Source organism: Macrobrachium nipponense, chromosome 24, assembly GCF_015104395.2.
Source record: "Macrobrachium nipponense isolate FS-2020 chromosome 24, ASM1510439v2, whole genome shotgun sequence".
NCBI lineage: Eukaryota > Metazoa > Arthropoda > Malacostraca > Decapoda > Palaemonidae > Macrobrachium > Macrobrachium nipponense.
This window is the reverse complement of record NC_061091.1, coordinates 53,403,824-53,429,515: the sequence shown is the minus strand read 5'-3', so window position 1 is coordinate 53,429,515 and position 25,692 is coordinate 53,403,824. Positions and strand designations below refer to the sequence as shown.

Below are 25,692 nucleotides of genomic sequence, written 5' to 3'. Positions count from 1 at the left end.
CCCTTTTGATTCACACCTTCTAAAAGGGATAAAACATATATTATATATATATATATATATATATATATATATAATAATATGTAGTTGTGTGTGTGTGTGTGTGTAATATAGTGAGAGACCGTTGTTCGATCCGGATGTGAGTCAGAAATATATATATTATATATATATATATATATATAATATATATATATATGTGTGTGTGTGTGTGTGTGTGTGTGTGTATGTGTATATATATATATATATATATATATATATATATATATATATATCTTAATCTTATTCAGCATTAAGCCATAAAAAAAATCACAACTTTCACTACCACATTCAAACATTAATTTATGGATTGTACATGAACCCCAGATGCAATAAAACTTCCACAATATTATCTGTTTTTCTTTTTTCTTTTTTTTTTTTGTATACACGTTCACATATGGCTAACCAACAGGACATAGAACTCTCCTTCACACGCACTGCGCAATTATCCTTATCTTGCAAAATATTGTCTACTTTGCCTGGGAATTAATTAGTCCCTTATTTTGCAATATTTCTTTCCCCCTTCTAAGGGTTCCCACTCCTCCATCCACCGGACACTACTGAATTATGATATATATTTTCCTCCACCTTATCGTCCTCCTCCATTTTCCCCACATTAATTAAACTTCTCAAAATTATCTGATCCATCTTTCACCTGTAACTTAGTTTGTCACTTCTGCGTATCTCCACATTTAACATCATATAGATTCTTCTTACATTGCCACCCTGTGGTAGGGGTGTAAGAATACTACCACAGTCAGTCCTGATTGTCGTAAAAGGTGACAAAAAGGAGAGCTGCGCCTTGCGGTCTTACTTTTTAGTAAAAGCTAGGCCCACCGCCAAAACTGTGGTAACTGCTGCCTTGCAGGTGGACTTTTTAGTGTAGGGATAACGGTGGGAAAGAAGAAGAAATTCTTCTTACACTGCGTATTCTAAGAAAACACCTAATCCCATGAGCGTCAGAATTTTTTCCTTCCACTGGCATTCTGCATCTCTATCTCGGTTGTCACATGGTTTCTCTAGGTCCTTCAATGCCATACACAGCTATTTACATCTACTTTTGAAGTTCTCGTATCACTGTTTCATAACTATACTCTGTTTTTTTTTTTTTTTATCTGTCCCATCCGCCTGTGGTGTTTTTGTATGGTAACACTGCGTCCCGGGCTTTAGATAGTTACATTCAGCTTACATTCAACGATTATAATAATATCCTATTTCGAATATTAACGGTGTAATTCGCATACAGTAAATTATTAAAACACTTTTCAGTTACAAATGTACACCCAGATATCCTTTTATTTACCTAAAACTTACAATTAGCGTAACTATTCTAAAGCCCGGGCGTGACGCCAGTGTTACCATACAAAAACACCACAGGCGGATGGACAGATGAAAAAAAAACCCCAGAGTATAGGTCGATCCACTCGCCCTTCTTCATTTTCTAAAGTCGCAGTCCTCTTTCCCCATCAGCCGTTCTGGCATCAGATTTACTTTCTCAATCAAAATCTGACCATACATCTGCCCTGGTAAATTTTATAAATAAATATGAAAATACGTAAATAAATAAATAAATAAACTAACAATTGAATAAAAAACGTAATAAATAAAATTTTGAAAATAAATATATAAAAAAACCACTTACTGAAATTAACATATATGACACAATTCCTTAATATATTCCCCACAACCCACCCACAAAAAAAAAAAAAAAAAAAAAAAATTCAGGAACATTACGTAACGTCTAGAAACATTATCACAAAAACGGCTGGAGAGAGAGAGAGAGAGAGAGAGAGAGAGAGAGAGAGAGAGAGAGAGAGAGAGAGAGAAATGTTATTCCTACCTTTCGGTAACAACCAAGTTGCCTCATCAACAAGTCTGAACAATATGCCATTAGCTTGGCAGGTGGCATATTCTGAAGGGGTTCGGGAAATGTTGGGGGTTCCAGAGTTATAAAGGGGGCTAAGGTATAGGGGGGGTGAGGGGCGTTCGTCATGGGAGAGGTAAAATAAGCGGTTTTAGTGACACTTCTTTGTTATGCATTTCTGCATTGACTACTTTTACTTATAATATTTGTAATTACTTTACTACTACTATTGTCATCACAGTGACAAAAAGCCACCTTGAACCTTGAGTAAAATCATAGAATCAATAAGTAATTAAGCCAAAGGTCATGCGCTGGGACCTATGAGGTCATTCAGCGTTGAAATGGAAATTGAGTGTACAGGTTTAAAAGGTGTGACAGGAGGAAAACCTCAAAGCAAAAAGTGTTACGAGATGGTGGAAAGCAAGATGGAAGAAAGAACATCAACAGAGGTACAGTAAAAGGAATGAAAGGGGTTGCAGCCAGGGGCCGAAGGGACGCTGTGAAGAACCTCAAGTAACGCCTACAGTGCACCGCATGAGGTCCCTACAGGACTTGCTACGCAATAATCAATAACAAATAATTGGACAAAACAGCGTAAAAGAAGTTGATACAAACGTAAACATTATGATGAAGTTTGGGAAATGCAACAATCTGGATTATAAAATTATCAGTTAATTAGATATTTACGTATAACATGTAATTATATAATCAATATGACAGTCATTATATGAATCGAAGATACCATTTTTGTTTTCTGTGTCTATTTATATTTCAAGAAACAAAGTTCTAGCTATTTTTGAAACCCTGCCAAATAGTCAAAGGCAATTTAGGCAAAATGATTACCGTTGATATTACCACTCTCACACATAATTACTCTTTCTCTCTGTCTGTCTATCTCTCGCCCTTAATCTATGTTCGATCATCATGAAAAGGTCACAGAGAGAGATCGCTGATGACAATAATGACCCTATAATCATTAGACAAGAAAGGGAGAAGAGATAGTGTGTGAGAATTAAAAAAAATACAGAAAGAGGAGGAAGGTGGGGGGGGGAGGGGATGTTAGTACTACGTAGATAGGTAAGGGTTCCCGAAATCTCAAGACAGTTTGTTACTGATACGCAATCATCGTCGTTTTTGCTGCTTCCGTTGGAATATAAAAGAGGAACTCATAGAAAATCGGACTGACCATTGACTTTCTCCTACGTATCTGACATTCGCAGACGTACGGTTGCATCGACAGGTCACGACTGCAATTAAAAGAACTTCATCCACCTCTGATCGACCGTTAAATGCAACCTTTTACCAGCCTATTCAACACTCGAGGTTGCCTTTCTCTGCATATATATATATATATATATATATATATATATATATATATATATATATATATATATATATATTGTGTGTGTGTGTGTATTTGCACAAGATACACTTTGGCAACTGAAATCATATCATATAATTTTTCAAAGACATTTTTATTACTATTAAATATTAAATATGATTACGAAGTGTACTTTGCGGATACTTAAAGCTTAATATGTTCTGGGTGTAAAAGAATTTTTAATAGCCTTATATTTCGACAAACTCTTTCTGTCACAATCCACTGAAACCATTTCTGTCAATTTCGCAATAATGTCTTTAAGATACCTTCAACACAGACAAAATGACTTACAAACAACAAACAAAAAATCAGTAAACAAACAATAGATTCGGATCAACCAAAAAATCTAATCCACTTTTCACCGGTTCATAGGCCACGAATAAGAAATAAATTTAAGTTAATCAATTAACTATCTGAGTGATTTTGTGTACATAAAAAAAAAAAGTCACTGACATCTATCAAGAACTCAAGACAGACAGACAGACACACAAAGAAACTTCTTCCTCAGCCATTTTTCACATGAATCACGGACATACAGATAGTAAACAGCAAATCCAGACACAACGAAACAAACTTCGTTAGCGGACACGAACTTCCCTATAACGCTGACAGCCAGACAAGCAAACAAAACTGGCCGAGTTAACGATCACTCAGACTCACTCTCATGCCCCAGCCAAGATCACAGGCTCACCAGAGAAGGCCAGTCCAGACCAGACCCAGAGAATCTTCTTTTCGTCTGTCGCTGTCTGTGACAAATCGCTGACTGTCTGTGATGTGAATGGTAATAACAAGGTGGTCTTGCCTCTATTGCAGACACTGGAAGATGAAGTATATAAGTAGTACAACATGCGCTCGAATGCGACGCAAGTTTTTGATGAATGCTTGTTCTGCCATAACTTGCATTCGTCGTGTTCTTCTTTACTCTCCGGGTAATGTTGGTTCAGTTGCTGTTTGGTGAAGTGGTAGTTACTACTTATTTTATTACTCTGTTAGAAAGATATATCGGAATCATAATTATGTCCTTCTTACCATTCTTTATCAGTGTAAGTGTATACTATATATATATAGTATATATATATATATATATATATATATATATATATATATACATTTAAATATACATTTAAATATATAAATATATATATATATAATATATTATACATATATGTATATATATATATAAATATAATACACACACACAGCTATATATATATATATATATATATATATATATATATATATATATATATATAAAATCTTACCAAATCGCCTATCTGTGTTGTACTATATTCATTCCTTTGTGACATTTGAACGACCATCGCTTACCGACAGCATTGCTATGCCATCAGTCAAGCCCCACGTTCAGACATACGTAATATGCAAGAACGAGAGTGTTGAAGGCACTAATATTCGAGAACAAAAAGCAGGCAGACACGTGTGCCAGGCGCATTTGCCTTGCAAATCAAATCCAAGCACGCAAGCACAAGCAACGCACCGAAATAGACACTGCGACATCCGTCAACGAAGTTCAAAGAACTGGCCACTGGTTACCAGACCGGATAAAACATATATTTTTTTCCTCAATATTATGCTTATTTCCTCTAAACGAGGAGTGGTCGCGGAGATCAGACGACACAGCGGTAACTGCCACATTTACTCTTTAACAGCTGAATCGTGGATGAACTCCTGTTGCAGGAAATTTCCTTAGAATTAGCAGCTTCATTTCCTACTCAGAAGGATCTTCAGGAGCTATTCAAACACTCCTATACACACGCTGCCCCCTGTCCTTCTATCCTTTATATAATGTTCATAAAAAGCTGGGATTCTCCTTACATTCATACATACACACAAACACTATATATATATATATATATATATATATATATATTTATATATATATATATATATATATATATATATATATATATATATATATATATATATATATATATATATATATGTGTGTGTGTCCTATCACATACCGTGATTCATATACATATATCGAGCTACAAAATGTCCCTTCATATCTAATTCGCTCTACCTCGGAATTAATATATTTTTATATATGTTAATCGAAGGGGAATTTTTTAGTCGATAAGAGATTTGTCGGCTCACGGGCGCGAACCATCGAACCCAACAAATTCAGGGAGCACAGTGAAGCCTAAACCAGAGTGTGTATTTCTGTATTGTGTAGCTGACGAAAACAACAAATAATACACCCCTGGTCGTAATCGGCTCGGCTCCCAAAAAGAGAGGTTTACCGAAATGATCCCCGCCGGGGGATACTCGCGTTACCATAAGAGCCCCACGGAATACCGGGCAAACAAAACGGAGGAAAGTCTTCGGGAATACCTGGAGGAGGAAGTTAAACAGCGCCACTTAAAAAAACATTAGGAACCGCCTCGATAGCGAAAGCCATTAGGCACTCATGTGCATACGTAAATGTATCTTCATACTGTACAAATGTTACCTACACACGCAGATGCGTAGTATATACAAAGAGACTGTTTCTACACATTCTCAAGGAATCGATGCCAGTGTATTGACTTTCACATTTCGTCAGTGATAAAGTACTCTCCTAGATTTATCTGATTTAGGAAAATACTTTTCCTAAGAGAGAGAGAGAGAGAGAGAGAGAGAGGGGGCTGAGTACATGACTAGAAGGCATCTTAATCCATATTCAGGTCTTGCTGCCTTAGGAATGAAGTGGAGTCTCTCTCTCTCTCTCTCTCTCTCTCTCTCTCTCTCTCTCTCTCTCTCTCTCTCTCTCTCACTGTGTAAGATCATCTTCTCCTTGTAAAGCGTCTGGACTAAAACTATAATAACCTATCAAAGAACTTTATCCTTCCAATGTACAAATATTTTCTATATCTTATGTTTTCTGAATAATCAATAGCTTTTCAATTTTTACATATATTCATAATAATAAGTAAAATGTCTCGGAATTGTTCCTTTCACATCTCTATATCTTCAAGAGCATTAGAGCAAAAGCTTCCAAGAGTTTTTTTTTTTTTTTTTTTTTTTTTTTTTTTTTTTTTTTTTTTTTTTAGAAAATTCTCATTCAGGGCACATTGTCAGTAATGTCTGTACAGTATGAACCATGATTATTTTTTCTAGAATCATTTTAGATACCTCCTTTCCATCTCTCCATCTTCCAAATAGCGACAATAAATTCCTCCTTTACATTTCCCGAGTTTCAAAAAATCAAGATTTCCATCCTGACATTTTCGTAACTTCTGGAAGAAATATTCGTCTCTCATAACATCATCATAAAAGAAATTAATAGCTTCAATAACAGAGAGAGAGAGAGAGAGAGAGGGGGGGGGGGGGGGAAATAGGAGAAGGAAAAAGGGAGTTAAAGTGAGGAAGTGAGAGAGAGGAAGATGGAAAATAAAGTGAGAGGAAAAGAATGAGAGATAAAAAAACTGACGGAAGGAAAAGATGAGGAGAGGAACTTAAGAAAAAAGGAAGAGAAAAATAACGAAAAGAAAGTAAAAATACAGAATATGAAGGAAACAACGCAAAGAAGAGGGAGGCACAAAAGGGGAGAGGAAGGTTAATGAAAAAGATGAGAAAAAAGTAAGATAATGGAAAATAATGGAACAAGAAGAGAGAAAGGCCTATCGAGAAAAGGAAACGAAGATGTGCGAAAGAGGGAGTAGAATAAGAGATAATTAGAGTGTGAGACGAAAAAGAGGAAAAATTAAGAAAGGTTGAAAAGACAACTAAAAATAAAAAACAAAAAACAAAAAAGGCGAAGAAAGTGTGAAAGAAGGAAAGATAGGAGACAGAAAGAGACTGTGAGTAGGCAATGATAAGAGAGAGAGAGAGAGAGAGAGAGAGAGAGAGAGAGAGAGAGAGAGAGAGAGAGAGAGGATTAAGTAAGACGTACGAGAAAACGCTCGGAGGACTTGATAGTTCTCTCTCTCTCTCTCTCTCTCTCTCTTCTCTCTCCTGGGAGTTGACGACCACTAGGCCCACACACAGCAACGTGGGAACAAGAGTCTGCCATTCCGGTGGGTACCTGTATACGTACCCAGGTGCCCGTCATTAATAACAAGTACCTGCAATTAATTCCATTATTGTCATTTGTCTTTGTAAAGTTAAAACTCTCTGCACTTTGACGAATGTCTCTATTTGACGACCTCTCAGGCCTCACTGTGACCAAAGGCTGATTGCGCCAGATAACTAAGCTCTAGTGTTAGATTGTGACGACTGGTTTTAAGGATGAGGCTGCAAGCCTCACGCCCATGCTATAGAATATGGCATTCGCGAGGTTACCCCTTGCAAGCGCTGGCTCGGTCCATCATATTAAATCTCCACTCTATACGGAAGTTAATTCCAGTTAATTTCACTAAAATGTTAATACGTTATATGCCATATAAGAAGTTTTAGACCACAGCCACGCGTAGAGAGAGAGAGAGAGAGAGAGAGAGAGAGAGAGAGAGAGACTGCACAGTCTATTTCAGTGACAGGCAATTACAGGGCAACATAAGGGCCAACTAATCCTCCTGCCATGCTCACTGGGTGGGCTGTTGCAGTGCAAGTTTTGAAATCATTTGTGAAAATATATACGAAAATACTTTTACGACAGGGAACGTTATAGTATTCGTATCATAAACGTACTACTAACGGTACTAATAATAGTGAAATTTTTCCACATAAAGCAGTATCTTTTTGCTAGGACATATAAAATGAGAAACAGAGAATTATTATCATCAATGAACTGTACCTGTAACTAATTAATACTTAATAGTAAGCCTGATTCAAACATAGCTTCACTGTAATATGTATACACACATACACACACACATATATATATATATATATATATAATATATATATATATATATATATATATATATATATATATACTACGACTGAAGCCACAAGAGTAAATCTTGGTTGGCTTGATAAGATCCTAACGTAAAGCAGTCAATTATATACCTTGTAGTTAGTCGACAAAGTAGGTCGCAGTTAGGGTGAAACGGTGACGGGCTACCAATCATATTCGAAAAGACTTGAAGAGAGATAGAAGGCTGAACTGGTTGAATAATGAGCCGATAAGTCAACTGTCACCCTGCACTAGCCGGAAAAAGGCTATATACGCAGGTTCCTATACCCTGATCAAAGAAAATAAATTCCCCCCCCCCCCCCCCCCCTCCCCCAAACCATATACAGCTTACTTCAGGTTTGAGTTATCCCCATGTTTTAGCGAATTAGTTATATATATGTATACATAAATATCTATATATAAATAAAATATATATACATATGTCTATATGTGTACATATAATACATATTTCACCACCCCCCCCCCCCCCCCCCCCAGACTGTGTCGGAGAGCAAAATGTACACTCTTTCTCTCAACAAAAAAATATACGTTTCTATTTCCGTCCAATATTGCCCGTGTTCCATCCTTTCGGGTGTAAATCGTGAGGTGCTTACACACTGCACCATTATCAGTCTCCGTCTGTCGCTTTCCTGCCAGCGTTAGAGTTATCAGCTCGCTTTCTCTCCACTAAAGGAGGACGAATTACTTTAAATATGGGCGTTTACCTCCACAAATACCACACAAAAAGAAATTACTTACTAATACAATACTATATAAAAAACTTTTTTATATATGTATATATATATGTATATATATATATATATGTATATATATATATATATATATATATATATATATATATATATATATATATATATATATCTATATATATATATATATATACAAATATATACTATACAATCAGGTAAATATAATAACTGCTTTAACTCCAGACTTCTTTTTTTTTCAGAATGAATGGATCGTGAATCATCAACTACGGTCAATTATTTAGACCAATTGTACACTCGAACGGAGACAAACCACACCTTTGGGAAATAATTTGGTTGCCAACTATACTTATTTGACCGTGATATATGCGGTTATTCTTCAGAACGAAAACATCGAAATAATATTTCATTGCCGGCTCTCGATACTGAAAAGTAAAGTAAAGTAAAGTAAAGTGATTGCCACCTCTTGCAAGAAGGAACGAGCAAGCAACTTGCCTCACAACTTGGATTAGTTGCCAATCGTTACCAAAAGTATCGAGTTCTTCCCATACGAATGGAGACACCACAGCACGACTTTCATTGATAAATTTGGTTACTGGTACGTATGGATTCCCATTTTAAGTCCCTACATTCCTTACTTAACAGGAAATAGGCTGAATACGTTTTTAAGTGCTCTAGATATATTTTGTGTGCAAGATCCACTGCCTCATTGAACCCTGACAATATTGACTCAGCGGTTCCTTCACCTGCGGATGTTAGTTCTGCTGACTTGAAACATTTCGAAGACGTGCAAGTACTCAGATGGGAGAGAGAGAGAGAGAGAGAGAGAGAGAGAGAGAGAGAGAGAGAGAGAGAGAGAGAGAGAGAGAGAGAGACGGGAAGGACTTTAAAATATAATGTAAAAATGTTACGAATTACGGCTTCATTTATTATTTACCATTGCCATCAACAGATTCGTTCGCTGTGATGATGTTTAATAAGTATTTCTAAACAAATTCTGCTGATGTTCGATGCAATATAACTGGAAAAAATACATTTCAGTGTTTTCATTTCCAGAATCTTTTATTTACTGAAGGAACTGAAATAAATGACACATCATAGACATATATCTTCATAATTACGGGAATCATAAGTAACCGGTGAACGCAATCAAATCTAGACAAGTTTCACAACTCGAAAACTTCAGTTTTGAAAGATTCAGTGTCAGGGTAAGAAAGACCTATCTTTACATATTATCCCGTAAGAGGTGCATTCTGGGATCACATTTCAAATAGAGACCTTCCCACAACACCTGAAGACTTGAAAAGTCAATATAATCAAGTTCCACGCCAAGACAGCGGAAAAACTTACGAACTTCCAAGGTCACTACCACAGGACAAATCCTTCCAGGCAATATTTTTAGGACGACGCAACAAAGGAAGACTTTCAGTATTTCAGGACTTTTAAAATCATCTATAAAAAAAGAAGGCTCCTTTCAGCCAACAACTCACACGCCTCGAGGTCATTTTTGGAAATGAGGCAAACAAGGACTGGAAAGTTTCCAGAATTCTGAAGGTTAACTGTAAAGCAGATGCTTCCTTCCAGGCAACAAGCTACAGCTCATTCCAGCTCTCATTACTTCATTTCAAAATGACATCAGTGAAAACATAAATAACAAAACTTGCACTTTCTGAAAAAAATAAAATAGCAAACATGGCTCATCCTTTCTGCCAATATCCACTCAAGGAACTAAATTTTTGGCATAACAAATAGGACATAAAAGTTTTCACGACTTTCAATTTATTCTTCAACAAGACCCACACATCCAGCCAACACCCAACTCACAACAGTTCATTTTTTGGGAAGAAAATACTCACCAAGAATTTAAATTTGGATCGCTTTCAAGATCACTCGCCAACACGATCCACCCCTCTGGGTGTTACCCACCTCCCAGGATCTAATTTTGGGGTGTCACCAATCAAGAGGACCTTTAAAAGACCGCTGAACTCTCAAGGTCACCTGCAAACATGACCCATCCTGAAGGAGAACCACCCCTCGCCATTCAGAGAGAGGCTTTCCGAAGTCGACGGGGACAGGACCCAAGGCTCCTCTGCGCCATATTAAGAGAATTCCATCAAGCCGACACTGGGCATAAACGCCCCCGGAGGGGGACGCCATTAGCCATGTCCTTTTAAGGGGGGAGGCATCCCTCCCTCCCTTCCTCCCTCTCCTTTGCGTGCAGAGCCTGCTCTTACATGCTATGCCTCTCAATGGGCCCATAATGTATTCATACCCTTGCAACGAAACCCCGAGGTGTTTCGAAACGTGTAATCTGTGCAATCGGTGACGACGTTTCTGCCTCTCTGCCGCGGTGGGAAAGGCATCGGTGCAATGCGTCCGGGATACGGCCGTTTTGCATTTATTCATTTATTCATGTATTTATTCGTTTATACATTTACTTATTTATTTATTCATTTATCTCTTTATTTGCCAATGGTGTGTTGTTATATGCACGCACATTGTATATCTAGTATATATGTATATATATATATATATATAATATATATATATAATATATATATATATATCATATACAATATATAAAATCTGGAACGGTTAATAACCCCAATGCCGAAGATAAAACTTCCAAACAGTTCACTTCTGGATAATGATAATTTTTTTTTTCACTATCCTTAAAAATCAGAACTCTCTATTGTCAGTAACAAAGAATTACGAATATATTGTACCTATTCCTCGCCATTCTAGCCCCACCACCAAGTATGTAATTTAATAATAACAAAATAATTCTCATAAACAAAAATTGTTCATTATCAATCGATGTCGGTAGCAAGGGACAAGGATTGGACAGCAATACTAATTAAAGCAAGAGTTGCCACACACTTGCCCTTCTTCAAAAGTTGCTCTGATGTCAATCAGAATTCCTGATGCGCCTTACAGAACGCGAGCTAAATCTTCAATCCAAACTGCCCACCGGTTCCATATCAATGTCCTCTCTGGAATACCTTCAAATTTATTCCGAACAGGTTCTGTAACATCTGTATGTTTATCATTATGCAAATTATTAAATGACCCCAATTGAATATAAATGTATAAATATATATATTATATATTATCAATTGTGTATAAAATATATATATATAATATATATTAATATATATATATATATTTATATGGGAATGACAATAACTTATTTCATTTCATCATAGTTTAACTAGTAACACACACACACACACACACACACACACACACACATATATATATATAAATATATATATATATATCTATCATATCTATATATTATAATTATATATGTATATATATATTATAATATATATATATATATATATATAATATATATATGGGTGTGTGTGCGTGTGTTAAGTGTGTATGCGGTTATGGGTGGGGGTTTGTCTGGGCGTATGTATGCATTCACGTATGTAAGGATGTAACTACTTAGTAATGTTGAAGCTTAAAGCTAGAAGGTTCTGGATCCTGTGTAGTAAAAAGGAGATGAACATTATTAAGAGATCCCTCCTAGCAAAGCTGGCCATACTACTCCCATTACCATCATCATTATTATCATTAAATGGGATACGTGAATTTTCCAATATTATTTAAAAAGCTTCAGAAAATATCCATGAAATGGACTTACGGAGAGAAGTTATGAACGCAATATTTAATTTTACTCAATCTCAGACATTTGTAATTATGGGGTAGTAACAACATAATACATGAAGTTATCTATTGCTATGAAAATATAATGCAATTTGTACTATGCATACCTGCCTACCTTCCGTACATATTAAGTTGATTATTCTCATTAAGAAGAGAGCAGAGAAAAATTATCATAATTACAAAGGAAGAAGAGGAAGCATTTAATCTCATATTCTTTATAATACAATAATAACTAGCTTACACTTAGAGAAACATAACAAAAATAAAAGCGGTATTCCTTTATATTTACAGCTTTTATTTGTATTTTAATAATTTTTATTCGTTCATATTTGACGCTTTTCACCGAACATATTCTGCAGCGTAAGCTTTTTTTCTTATCAAAATAATGATCCACGTCGTTTGTACAAGATTCAGGAAGCGTAAACGAGGATTAAGTCATACATGCAGCCGGCGATTCCTGTTTACCAAAACAAGGTCCAACTTCGTCTCTCCTTCAGGCCACATCAGTCGTCGCTTTTGACGAAAAGAAATAGACCCTCCCTTACATTAGGAAGTATAACACCCCAACAAAGACACCGGCTCATCTGAATTCCCAATGGACGTCCATGCAAATTTTTCTTTAAGACAAAGACGACACGAGAGAGAGAGAGAGAGAGAGAGAGAAAGAGAGAGAGAGAGAGAGAGAGAGAGAGAGGTACAACACAGCCAACTCTCCCAGTGCTTATCCCACCTCACCTCTGCCGTGGGAATGCTATTAGGATCTCTCTCTCTCTCTCTCTCTCTCTCTCTCTCTCTCTCTCTCTCTCTCTCTCCATTGGCTGAAAAGTTCAAAGCACCTACTGACCTCTCGAAAAAAATGTCTATAGATCAATAGATCACAGCTGTCAACTATATTATCTCTCCAACTAATTCATCAACATCATCTATATTCATTCATATCGGTTATGAAGACTATGAAGAATCGTCGGACACGTTGTTATTACTCTCTCTCTCTCTCTCTCTCTCTCTCTCGTCTCTCTCTCTCTCTCTCTCTCTCTCTCTCTCTCTCTCTGCAGGTCGATAGGAGGGTTCCGCAATCCAGGGGAGAATACGGTTCAAGTCTCTACTAAAATTGACGGGAATTTGGTTTTTAGAGCATTTTCACACCGTGATGTCTCCAAGGGCATATTTGATACGAAGATTCTAATCAATGAAAACTTACAGACCTTACAGCTCGTTCGGGTTGCCCCAGGCCCCTCAGTGTGAGGCACCTCTAATGTCTACCAGAGAATGCTAATGCATCTTCCGGTATATTTTGCATCTTCCAATCTTGGATGATCTGGGATGCAGCTTAGATATTTGTCGAGCTTATTTAGATATTTGTAGAGAAAGAGAGAGAGAGCGAGAGAGAGAGAGAGAGAGAGAGAGAGAGAGAGAGAGAGAGAGAGAGAGAGAGATTTGATTTGTTTGTTTAAGACGTTTGGTGTCGCAATGGCCATGGTCACAGGCATCGGCAAAATCACGGAATTAACGAGGGCACAAATAATCCCCAGTTTTCCCTTCAAGATACGAAATATTAGATTCTCTGAAAATTTCGATAATATTGCGACTGTTACCTTCAGAAAACCAAGTGCAAGAAAACCTTTATAAACACATGAAAACTTTCTCATGCTCTTCAAACACTTCATGGGATACACAAGAAGTTGAATGAGACTACATACGAAAAATAATGATTAACATGACTTATATTGTAATATTAATGATATTCGCCATTACCTACAAAATTATTTAACTTAACTACAGAATTTTATTTCACTGAGGTTTGTATCTTTAATTGTTTACAGCAAGAGATCCATGACATAAATTATAATTATTTTTCATTATTTTTCCATTTTATTAATTTTTCAGACTTCTTTGGCTTAATTATAGAGTATCAGTAATAAATGGCAAATTTATTTCACTGAGTTTTGTAACCTAACAATGTTTATACCAAGAGATCCACGTCATAAATTTTTTCGTCTTATGTATTCATAAATTTTTTTATCAATTAATCGTGATTTTCCTAATCAAATAATCGTAAATATTTTAATCAGTTGAGCATAATTTTCCTGATTAACCAATCAGAAAACTCAGGGGGATAATATGTTGCTGTGTGAAAAAAGCAGGGTCTTATAAAAAAAAAATAAACTTGAAAAATCTGTATGACTAAAATAATTAATATTGAAATGATATAATGATCTTTCCCGAAACAAAACTATATATATATATATAATTTTTTTTTTCCGGAACTGTGATTCGTTATTCCTGAAAAACTAGCAACTTTTCCTGATGCTTATCATCATCTTTCTCCAAAGCCACGTGACGCAAAGTTTTCATAACTTTTCATGAAATGAACAAATAGACTACGTGACTGCATCAAACATACTGACTATTCTTTTAAAATTGGTGCCTTTTTAAATCTATTTACCTTTGCTTAAAGGACGTAGGCAAACATTATCAATTATGAACCTGACGCTAAAATAGAATAGATCCTACATTTCACTCCAGCGGGATATTAAAATATCCAATGTTAAAGCCATAACGGATTGGACGATACAGGAAAAAGGAAGAAGGTGAAAAGTGACAGAACTTGGTAGAAGGACAAGTGCTCTTTGACACTTAAGGAACAAGACTTTACTACGATAATGAAGAACAGCAACAACGACAACGACAACGACGACAACAACAACAACAACAACAACAACAACAACAATAATAAAAATAATAATGTTTTATTGAAAACAAGGGCAAAATTTACAGAATTTAATTTACACAAAATTCTTTCAATTCTTCTAATGAGGTGAAAGAATTTTGTATAAAATCAACACTGTAAATTTTGCTAACATTTTCAATAAAACCTGTTTCCAGGAAAAAAAAAAAATTAGGGAAGAGACCTTCCCTGAGGACAGCAGCGTTACAAATACTGGCTGTTTCTAAGTCATTCAATTTGCGTCGAGTGTTCTCTATTCGTCTAACAATATTCCTTTCCTCAGCGTTTAGCTGGTGTATCATGTTTCCTAAATCCTTATAAATTTCTCCTGATGTCACAGTTTTATTACCTCTACCGCTCTGGTGGTCATTTACGAAAAGTGAATGGATTGGCATGCAAGTTACACAGGTATATAAAGCAGGGGGGTGTACGTGCAGTTAACAAATCGGTTAGTGGACTGAATTTTGAATTAAAACAAAAGGAAAACTTTGTGCACCTTCAGGAAACCTAACACCAGCGACACGTTGATAAAAAGAAGATCGCAATGCGAATAGAGAAGACTGTACAAAAATTAAGTATATCTTAGTTTAACCAGACCACTGAACTAATTATCAGCTCTCCTGGGGCTGGCCCGAAGGATTAGATATTTTTACACGGCTGGTAACCAATTGGTTACTTAGCAACGGGACCTACAGCTTACTGTGGGATCCGAACCACATCGAGAAACTATACAAATTGAATGCCGTAGAAATAGCCATTATTTATAATAATAATAATAATAATAATAATAATAATAATAATAATAATAATAATATAATAATAAACTACATTACCTACGAACGATCGCCAAGCAAGACATCAAGCAGAATAAACCTTCACCTGCAACAAGAAAGAAGGTTCATTAACTACTATATAACTGATTAGTTTCTGAAAGGCATCGCAGTGACTACGGTCATCGAAACCAGAACTATATTGTAAGCTAAGAGAGACGTTATCGACATAAAAAAAATATAATACAAAAACCACAACTCAAAATTTGGTTAGAGGATCAAAATGGGTTAACTTCAGAATCGTAGTTACAAAAATAGTTATTAGGAAGCAAACAAAAATAAATAAATAGATAACAACAAACAGGAACAGGATTAGAATCACCATTGTTATTATCATAATAGCAGAATGCCTGTAATGTCAAAAATAACCAAAACAACCAATCAACAAAGCTGGTACGTTTATTAAATAAGTACTGGAGCTATTTGTTAAAACAGACATAAAAATTAGGCCTTTAACTTTCGTCACACATCTGACCGCCTTGCGAAGTGGACCTTTCACTAATAAAGAAAAAAAAATGAGACCGTGACTGAGCTCCGGCGATCAGCAGCTCCCATCACGAAACATCAATTGATCTCTCCACATCATTTTGGAAGCCACGGAAAAGCGGTCTTCCGGCTGACCCAGAATCCGCGTCTTTCTCTTCAACTCGGTATTTCGTGTGTCACTTTAAATCAGATGGTCCTGAGCCATTTCTTCAGAATATTTTGGAATGGGGGGGAAGGGGGGGGAGAGGAGAAGGTGGAGAGTTCAGTTCAGCATAAAGGTGAAGGATTTAGGACGCCGGGGGTTGTCAGTTAATATTCACAAATGATTGACGTAATGCAATGCTTATACATGTAACATCCTAATAATACACAATATATACGTATATATACATATATACGTATACATACATATATGTATATATACATATACATATATATATAAATATATATATACGTATGTATATATATATATATATATTATATATATATATATTATATATATATATATATATTTATATATAGTCACTACAACAAACATGACTTTTTTATATTCTCTAATGTTAAGCCGTAAAAATAATTTCATTCCGAATTCATTATAGCCTGGGAATAACTTAAACCCCAGGGGAATTACAAATGATAAGCGCTAACCTCGCTGGCCAGGACGCGAAACGTGGCCTGGTTTAGAAACAATGAGACAGTTTTTCCAAACACTATTTGTGGCCTAATATATATAGTATATATCCACTATATATATATATATATAATATATATATCTATATATATATATATAATATATATATATATAGGTAATGGTATGGAGGAAAGTGAAAAGACGAGAACTGCCGAGATCTTTCGGTCTTAACGACCCTTTACTCAAGGCAAGATTGATCAGAACAAAGAGAAACACAGTACAGGTAGGCATATACCAGCGGACAATGCAGGATTAACAAAAGGTCCAATTCACTTTAAAGAAACGAAAAAACGCCCGTGGACTAGATTAAAGATCTCTTCATCCACTACAGTGAAAAACAAGTACAAATAAACTGAGAAGCAACAGACAAATATAATACGACCAGAACAAATTCGCATTAGCCATACACCTGCCAAGTTAATTAAGCACACCTGCCTGCCTTCTTATTGGATACTCTTATCTCTCTCTCTCTTCTCTCTCTCTCTCTCTCTTCTCCGTCTTCTCCCTGGCTCTCTCTCTCTCTCTCTCTCTCTTTGCCAATACGTCTAAGACTGTTCACAAGAAAAAAAAATATTAATCCGATCACATAAACATAATGTCAACTGATTATTCGAATCAGCCAGACATGGCCGCATCTCAGTTCTAGAACGGCATACAATTTCTAATAAGAGGTCGTTAAGATGTACAGCCCAATGCCCTTACCCTTAATTAAATCATATTACTTTGTGAAGAAGGAATTTTTTTTTTATTTCTTATCGTCAGTTTTATCGAGGCACTTGGAGACCGTAGACGGATTCAGCGAAATTCAACGTAAAGATAAATGCTTATATAGTTACGCTTGGAAACTACGGGAATTGGAATAATAATCTATTTTCTTATTAAAATCTCATTGCATTCATCATAATCGCCATCGCCAATGATAACTGTATTTGTATACAGTTTTGATTGATTTATATAGATTTTTGGCATTGTGCCAAGCACTGCTTGGGGTAACTAAGGTCATTTAGCGGTGAAACGGAAATTGACAGTAAAAGGTTACGAAGATGTAACAGGAGGAAAACCTCTTATTTGCACTATGAAACAATTGTTATCGGAGCGTGGACAGTAAGATGAAAGAAAGAATTGAACAGAGGCACAGTAAAAGGAATGAAAGTTGTTGCAGCTAGGGGCCGAAGGGACGCTGGAAAGAACCTTAATGAATGCCTACATTGCACTGAATGAGGTGCACTGACAGCACTCCCCCCCTATGGGGATGATAATCGTATTATCATTCACAAAAAGTTCGTTTCTATTCCTCAGCATCGTTCAGTCCCAGTATGATTCCCACTGTCATGCAAGTTTCATAACCAATCATCAGCAACCAGTTGCCACAGTAAAGGGGTTTGGAATACAGCCACTAAATGTTTCGTTTTTTTTTTAATCGATCATTGCCTTGGAATTTAATAAAGGTCAAACAAATAATTATTTCCGAGGTTCAAAATGTGCTCTCGCCCACGCCCCCCGAAAGTTTCACGTTCTACAGCAGCTAAATAAATGTCTTGACGACTTTGTGATCTGATGGGGCTAAATGCTACACAGGATAGGAAGGACAGGAATCTATATAAAATTTAGGCCAAAGGCCAAGCTCCGGAACTTATGAGGTCATTCAATGCTCAAACGGAAATTGACAGTAAAAGGGTTTAAAAGGTGTCACAGGAGGAGAACATCTTAGTTGTACTATGAAACAATTGTTAGGAGCAGGTGGAGATCCAGATGAAAGAAAAGAGAATATGAACAGAGGTACGGTAAAAGGAATGAAAGAGGTAGCAGTTGGGGGGGCCGAAGAGACACTGCATAGAACCTAAAGTAATGCCTACTGTGCTCCACGTGAGGCGCACTGACGGCACTACCCCCTCACTGAGTAAATGTCACACAGGGAACTAAACGTCCTGGTGAGGCTAAACCTCCAAAACTTACCTGATGTCATGAAAGGGCTAAAGGTCTTGACGAAGTTAAATGTCAAAGGTGCTCAATGCTTTGATGGCTTTAAATGTCATGAAGTGAGCTAAGTATCTTAAAGGTACGGAGATTCCCCGAAGATGCTGAATATCCAGTCGGGTTAAAAGAGACCTAAAGTACTAAGTGCCCTAAATCGCACCAAATTGCCCGAGTAGCGACGCCATGTCAATTTATGTTATGAAACCCCAGGATAGTATCGCTTGGTCAATCAATACCCCTTGAAGCCCGTATAATATTTCGCAGAAAAGTTATGGGGATTCGATCGACTCCTATTATAAAGAATCCCTCAATACCGGGTGAGGTTTCAAGAACCAATAACATTATCGAAGGTCGGAGAAGAGGAGCCGGGATCCTTAAGCAAGAACCGATGGAAATGTCGAAGTTGAGGTTGAAAATGGTCTGGTTAATAAATGGATTTTCGGCCTTATTTGCCCGCCACGCTTGGGCAGTCTTCAACCGAATGCTGCATGACCAGTCGTTCTTGATTCTTCCTTTTAAATCTTATTTCTAAGACTCGCGACTTCGAACATCATGTCTCCCTCGCGGACTTCTTCATCTCCTAACCGTGTTCCCTCTGCGCAGCTTTATCGGAACTTATCCACTGCCATCGAAGAGCCACTTTTAATTGCAGGCTCATTAGATAGTGGCTTCTTCTCTCATTACATTGAGGGTTCGTCTGCCATTAACTAATGGGTTCACCTCCCATTAACTTTCCAGGCTTTCGTCGATAACCACAGAATGAGTTTCCGTCTCTGGCAAGACTGACTGACAGCCATCGCGGGAGCTTCTCTCTCTCTCTCTCTCTCTCTCTCTCTCTCTCTCTCTCTCTCTCTCTCTCTCTCTGTAAGGTAAGGTCTCTCTCTTATACTCTCGCTTTCCACAATCTCACTTTCTTCTCGTTAGCATTGAGAGAGAGAGAGAGAGAGAGAATATATATATCAGTGAATAGCTGTTAGCAATATATATTAGGAAATTAGGAACAATGCTATTTTCCTTAAAGTTCATTTATACTGAGATAGAGGGGAGACCGAACTGATATATCTTAAATTTCTCATAAATATTCATATACAGAGAGAGAGAGAGAGAGGAGAGAGAGAGAGAGAGAGAGAGATGTCTGTAACTATCAATAATTATTCCTCATAAAACTCTGATATTGAGCGAAAGTATTGTTCTCGCAATCACCGATCCAATTTACACAATCATGCTACAATTGTATATGACTGAATGTTTTCGAGAAATATTAAGCACAATATACCAATGCTAAGTTACGTAACAAGCGTCACTTTCGAAGTTTAAATGTTGAGTTTTGTAAAAAGTATCATGCAATCAAACTGCTGCATAACATAACGCAATGAATATAAGAAAAGGTTTTTTGACTGAGAGATTATAAGTCGTTGAAATTATTATTGCTGTTCTCTCTCTCTCTCTCTCTCTCTCTCTCTCTCTCTCTCTCTCTCTCTCTGAATCTTTTTCTACCGTAATGCCTTTTGAAAAGAATTGTCTGCAATCTTTCTTCAGAACGAGTGGCACTGACCACACCCAAAAATAAAAATAATACAAAATAAAATAAAAAACACAAAACATCAGCGAATACGTACAACAGGAAAATCAAAGAAAAGAAATAATAAAAAATACACAAAGAAAAATATAACTGCAACAATAAAATGACAAAAGACTAAGCATAAAAAAGTACAGCCAACTATCCATCGTGTGTGTCTACGGAGTACGGAGTGGGAGGGAAAGTTCTCTTCCATCCCAATAAGGAACAAGTGGGAGGGGGAGGGAGGGAGAGAGAAAGAGATAGAGAGAGAGGGAGAGTGGGAGGGAGGTCATCTAGGGGTCAAGAAGGTTCCATTGTAAATTTGCACAAAAGGCCTATTAATCCATCCCGTGTAAGGAAGGAGTAAGCATCCCTCTGGTCTTTTCTTCCCGAGGTTCAGGAATTTTGGGGGGTTTTGTCTCTTTTCTTCTCCAGCTTTCTGAAAGCTATGGTTTAGAAAGTTAAGAGAGAGAGAGAGAGAGAGAGAGAGAGAGAGAGAGAGACTACTCTTATTGTTTAAGTACTGAGACGGTACTGGCATGCCACGCTTGACTAAGTCACATTGTATACATTGCAAGGGACATACGTTCGACCTTCTGAATATGTTGGGTGAATCTCTCTCACGCTACATGATAATTCAGGCATGGAAACAGATAGAAGGAATAGCTGAAAACATCATGGAGCTAAAAATATCAGAAAGAGCAAGCAGAGGTAGATTAATAGTGCCCAAAAATATACCAGGAAAAAAATAAGGAAAGCACACAGGACATTAATCCACTACGCACCAGCATCGATAATGCAGCGTCTATTCAATGCGTTGCCAGGTCATCTGAGCGTAGATGTGTTTAAGGATAAGCTCGACAAATATCTAAGCTGCGTCCCAGACCATCCAAGATTGGAAGATGCAAACTATACCGGAAGATGTACTAGCAACTCTCTGGTAGACATTAGAGGTGCCTCATACTGAGGGACCTGGGGCAACCCGAACTAGATGTAAGGTCTGTAAGGTAAGGTAAGGTCTCTCTCTCTCTCTCTCTCTCTCTCAGACTCAATAAAATGTCCCACTTGCACCGTACTTGAACCAGCTTACTATAAACAACAAAGCTATAAGTACACAGTTCATGGTATTGCTTTGTCCAATTTAATTTCTTTCATTTCCTACGTATTATGTCGGCCACTATAGCTGTATTACCTTCTTTTTTACCCGTGCGGCTGCACATTTTCGTGTGTGTGTATGTATATATATCCAAGCATATTTATTTATTATATATATACATACACACACACACACACATATATATATGTATATATATATATATATCTATATATGTATGTATGTATGTATGTATGTATGTATGTATGTATGTATGTATGTATATAAATAAATAAATGTGCTTGGATATATATACATACATTATATATATAATTCCCTTATAAGATTTTAAATCCAGCCCTCTTATCGAAGTACAATCATCAAGACCTATGCTCATCCACCCATTAAGGCAGCCTCTTCTGCCCTTCCCACAGATAATACCCAGGGGATCCAGTCCCCTCAGGTCGCTCCTCAGGGACCCAGGTGTCTGGTATTCTACCTTGGCAGAGAGCCAGACACGCCCAGCACTGGTCTATCTCAGAAACACATTTTTGTCTCATAGCAATTACTTGCTGGGTCTGGTTTCGGAAGCCTTGAGGCTTATGGACTCGTGGTCTCAGAAACCCTTCGGGAGAGTTCTCAAAAACCTTCGGGTGCTATTGCAGAGGATCTTCAACTCTTGAGTTTTTTTAATAGCATGGTGGATCTGTGGAGGGTTTCAACGTTAGGCTATTCCGTCAACAGGAGACTTTTTTTTCTATTCCAGCGTAAATCCGGATTTGGAAACTTCCAAGATTCAACGACGGAGGATTGGGCCTTTCCGGTAACTGACTTCGCTGTCTAGGCCTATATACTTTCCTACGTCTAACGCAGCAGGCTACGGGAAACTATTCTAACCCTTGGAAATTGACTCCCTAAAAGAAAACATTTTACTAAATCCTAAAAAAACATCTTGAGAACCTAACACTTTACCATCATTTAAGGAAAATAATGCTAGCAGATACCTGGCTACAACCTGCTCTGCAAACCAAGTCCGTGCTGGTATATAACACCAGAAGATAAAACTGACTTAAAATCTTTAGAAATGTTTGTACCTTAAAGTCCAAGTAAATAATAATAAAAAATATTCAATTTCAAAAGTATTCATAGAAGGTGGCGTTTTTCTGACTACGTAAAAAGCAGACTAGACTTGCACAGTGACATCTGACAGGACTGAATCGCTGTTGCCAGATGATCTGGTCATGTGATGGGGGATGGAGGTTGACAGGTTGGGGCACAATATGGCAATACTGGGGGAGAGGGAGACAGGAAGGAAGGGCTGGACAGATGGAAAGAAAGAGATTCTAGCTCTGGGGTTCTTAACCTATTGATGACTCCAGACCCCCAATGAATTGACCAATATGGTTCCATACACCTTTTGCTTACGTCCACTTAAGTCCTATTTGCTGACAATATAACTTAATTTACTTAGTCTAATACTTACTTTAGGTATAGGAAAAGAACATACACGGAAACAAAAAACATTTATAATTTTATATATTTATTAATTTACAAAATGTAACCATGTATACGTGACACTAAAATCAAATATATACAAATACCCAGAGATCAAGTCCCATACCCCCAGCATGTGGTTCTCATACCCCCAAGGGGTATGGATACCCCCTGTTAAGAACCCTTGTACTAGAAAGTAGACGCTTCAACATCCAGGAGAAAGAGCGTGCGTTCCGGGCGGAAGGGAATGGAGCAGCGTGTAGGTACTGTGTGTTCTAAGGATTCGACGCACTGCGGATGAATTCACTGTAAAAGGCGTCAAAAGTCATTTAGTGCTCAGGAGGTTTTCTGCACAGGAGGTTCTTCCACGATTCACGATTTAGCAGTTGAAAAGTGAACCGGGCGTATTCTGTTTCTTCTTTGTTACGGGAAAAGGCAAGCTTAATGTTGATATATATATAATATATATATATATATATATATATATATACAAATATGTGTATATGTATATATATATATATATATATATATATATATATATACATATACACATATTTGTATATATATATATATATATATATATATATATATATATATATATATATATATAATCAACATTAAGCCTTGCCTTTTCCCGTAACAAAGAAGAAACAAGAATACGCCCGGTTCACTTTTCAACTGCTAAATCGTGAATCGTGGAAGAACCTCCTGTGCAGAAAAACCTCCTAAGCACTAGCTGAATTTTGACGCCTTTTACAGTGAATCATACACTATATATATATATATATATATATATATATATTATATATGTATATATATATATATATATGTATATATATACATATACACATATTTGTGTACATTATATATATATATATATATAATATATATATATATATATATATTATATATATATATATATATATATATATATATATAATAAATGTAATATGTGTACACATACATATGTACATACTTATTATATAAATATATATTTAATTAATGTGTATACATACATAAATACATGATATTCTGTATATATAAATATGTGTATAAGGCGTATAACATACATACATACATACATTATGTACGTGTATGTAACATGCTATCCCAATCCTAAGGATAAAGAGGACAAAAACAGCACCGCTGAAGACGGAAATAATGATCAAAACTAACTTTGAACCTCAAAGGAATAAGAAGGAGAAACAATAGAAGATAATAAGTCAACAGCAAAGAGCGGGCCTAACCCAGACAAATACGCACAGACTCATAAACGAAAACGATAGCCTTGCAGTCACCGTTCCTTACGGAAATCAATTAAAGATTTTTAATAAGAGGGTGAGTTTGGAGAAAAAGGACAAGGCTGACGCACCTTAAATAGGCTTGAGATCTAAATATCAGGAGTTCGACTGAAACGATACGGACCAGATCGAACTCCAACCAATGTAAGAGGAAAAAATATTGACATTCGTAAAATACGCCATGAGTCCTGGAATTACATAAAAATATTCTAAAAGAAGGAGATCGAGAGAGGAGAGAGAGAGAGATATAGATATATATATTATATTATAAGATATATTATATATATATATATATATATATATCTATATCTATAAGCATTTATATATTCTATATATATATATATATTAATATATATATATATATATATATATATATATACAAGAAAATCATAAACATTTAGTATCTTATTCCTTATAGTTATAATTTAATTTAAAATTGACTTATGTCTAACATTGGAACTCATTAAAAATCAAAATATAATTACAAAATACACAGAGATCAAAAAGTCGCCATACCCCCAGCATGTGGTTCTCATACCCCCAAGGGGTATGGATACCCCCTGTTAAGAACCCTTTTTATTTATTTAATATATACAAGTGTAGGTTACCTAGCTCTGGTATACTACACCCACCAAAAGTGGTAAAAACCCCGACTGCAATTGACATCCACACATAATACGCCTCTCTACGTCTGAGACAAGATCAGTATCCTGATTTATTTTTTAGACAGCATCAATCCTCAGCCCCTACGCAGATCACAACGAAACATTTCTTCTGTTGTTTCACGAGTCGCGATGTGACCCACTATTGATAAAAAACATACTCATAAGACCTTTTCTAAGACCCTAGGATCAGGATTTTGGAAGAATGCTACAGCCTCACTGAACATATAATCACAGTAGGATTTGATCACTGAAAAAAAAAAACATCCTTCAATACGAACACTTCCACGTTCTCTCCCACGCACCACAAGCGCAGGACACAGCCAAAGGTCAATCGCCCAATATCCTAAAATA

General features: G+C 36.5%; 1 protein-coding gene across 5 annotated transcripts in view; it reads right to left on the bottom strand.

The window, feature by feature from the left end:
• LOC135205635 (ras-related protein Rab-23-like) overlaps positions 1–25,692 on the bottom strand; it is a 187,519-nt gene that overhangs the window by 67,365 nt on the left and 94,462 nt on the right. For 3 of the 5 annotated variants that reach the window (XM_064236441.1, XM_064236442.1, XM_064236443.1), the window contains one exon: positions 16,077–16,122. The exons of the other annotated variants lie outside the window; for them this stretch is intronic. The gene's annotated coding sequence lies outside the window, so the exon portion shown is untranslated. The remainder of the gene's footprint in view (positions 1–16,076; positions 16,123–25,692) is intronic. 5 annotated transcript variants of the gene reach the window in all.